The sequence below is a fragment of the Octopus bimaculoides genome, chromosome 10 (genome assembly GCF_001194135.2).
Source record: "Octopus bimaculoides isolate UCB-OBI-ISO-001 chromosome 10, ASM119413v2, whole genome shotgun sequence".
NCBI lineage: Eukaryota > Metazoa > Mollusca > Cephalopoda > Octopoda > Octopodidae > Octopus > Octopus bimaculoides.
In genome coordinates, this window is record NC_068990.1 from 41,245,812 (window position 1) to 41,248,539 (window position 2,728).

A 2,728-nucleotide genomic window follows, 5' to 3' on the forward strand; every position below is an offset into this window, starting at 1 on the left:
AGAGTGAGAGAGAGAGGGAGAGAGAGAGGGAGAGAGGGAGGGAGAGACAGACAGTTAGATAGATAGATAGATAGATAGATAGATAGATAGACGTCTATGTTAATATATGTATATCTGTTAATTTGTCTACCTAACAATCTCTATTTGTCTCTGCACATTCACACACACACATGCACACACACATACATACACACATACATACATATGTACATACACACACACACATCACATACACACACACATCACATACACACATACATCACATACACACACACATCACATACACACAGAAACACATCACATACACACACGCACACACACACACGCATATATACAGGGTGGCCCAAAAGTAGGTTTGCAGTTATTCAACTATCTCTTTCTCATTTATATATTAACAGTTTAGACTTTAATTATAAAAACATATGAAACCATTGTTATATGCTAATTAAGTTAATTGTGTCAAGCTCTCTTTTCAGTTTGCAAAATAGAAATTTAAATGTAATAAATTGTTTTAAAATAAATTCAAAGAGCATACGTCATAACTGTAAACCTACTTTTGGGCCGGCCAGTATATATACATATGTATATATATGAGTGTGTGTATGCGCGCGTGTGTGTGTGTGTGTGTTTATATATTCGGCGGGCTTCTCTCTGTTTCCGTCTACTAAATACACGCACACGGCTTTTGTCGACTCGGAACTATAGCAGAAGACATTTGCCCAAGGTGCCCCACAGTGGGACTGAATTCTGAACCGTGTTATAGAAAAGTAAACGTGTTAATCACATAGCCACGGTTTTCGATAAAAAAAAAATGTTTGAAGCGTTATGGCAATTAGCGATTTCTGTTACATTGATTACCAAGCTAATAATATCCTTTTCTACTCTAAGCACAAGGCCCGAAATTTTGGGGGAGGGGGCCAGTCGATTAGATGGACCCCAGGACGTAATTGGTACGTAATTTATCGACCTGAAAAGGATGAACAGCAAAGTCGACCTCGGTGGAATTTGATCTCAGAATGTAAAGACAGACGAAATATCGCTAAGCAGTTCGCCCGGCGTGCTAACGATTCTGCCAGCACGCCGTTTTATCAAGCTAATAACATCGATTCTGAACTTACCTCGCCTTGTTCATCTTTTGTTCTTCGGTATGGATGAACGTACGCATGCATGACATGTTTGTCTGTCTGTCTGTATGTATGTATCATGCATGCAGTTAATCTATTAATAAGTTTATGTGGATAATTATAAACATATATGAAGGTAAACTAAATATATTAACTGATGCTATGAAATTTTCTCAAATTTAAACGATGGCTGTTATGTTCTCTGTGGACAGAAAAAACCGGAGTAGTTGACTTGACCTAGTTTAGAATTTTCGAATCAAGTTGGATTTAATGATTCATTGACAAAAGTCACGTGCTCACGTCTTTCAAATACGGAATACATATATAAATATTAGCTGCTTATAGTCACTAAATGTAGAAGTGTCTGTAAAACAGTTGGACTGATTTACATAATTTAATGCATGGCTGGCAGCCAATTTAATTAGTTGTTGCTGTATTAAACAGCGTGTTTGGATAATGTTAAATGAGATTTAACAAGAAATTATTATTATTGTTGTTGTTGCTGTTGTGGTTATTATTATTATTATTATTATTATTATTATTATTATTATTATTATTATTATTATTATTATTATTATTATTATTATCATCATTATTATTATTTAGAATTGTTTTATCACGTGCTTTCACTGTACTGCTGAGCGCAGTTCTGTGTGTCTTGGGTATGTACTGTGGTTTGTTGCGGTGTTCTTATTTTCACTGTATTGAAAGTGTTTTACGTAGGATGAGCGCGGTGCCTAGTAGTCATATTTTCTGTTGTTATTATTATTATTATTATTATTAGGGTGATGAGCTGGCATAATCCTTAGAACGCCTGGCAAAATGCTTAGCAAGTACCAGTTGTACATTGCGGTCGATGTAATCGACTTATCCCGTCCCCGAAATTGCTGGCCTTGTGTCAAAATTTGAAATCAACATTAATATTGTTATTATTATCATCCATCATCATCGTTATTATTATTATTATTGAGAAAAATGCGTAACGTCGACAACCCGTCTGATAAGGGTACACCAGGTACACGTACCACAACCAAATGTGCGTGACATGATGACTTTATATCAAGATGTACAGCGCATGACCTTGCAATTGGGACTTAGTTAAAATTTTCTTCAGGTTGAATAGCTCGAAACACCTATGTTTCCAGAGTGAATTATTCAAATCTCAAAGAATTCCTCTCAACACATGGCTATGATCCTCCACCATTATTCCTGCTCGTGATCAGAGATAAACATATTACCAGCCACCAAGGGACATGTTCAACTGGTTTAGGTAAAAAAAAGTGACAAATAAATTTGTGGTATTGAGCAGAAATTTGCTCTAGCCCAACTTTTTATATCAAGAAAAAACATGTATTATTTCGTACATCTTCATGTTGTGGGTTCAAATTCTGCTGAGGTCGATTGTGCCGTTCATCCTTTTGGGGTCGATAAAATAAGTCCCAGTTGAACACTGGGGTCGATGTATTAGAGTCATCCCCTCCCCTAAAATTACTGCCCTTGTGACAAAATTCTAAACCATTGTTATATACAAACATATACATACATACACACACACACACACACACACATATATATATATATATATATATATATATATATATATA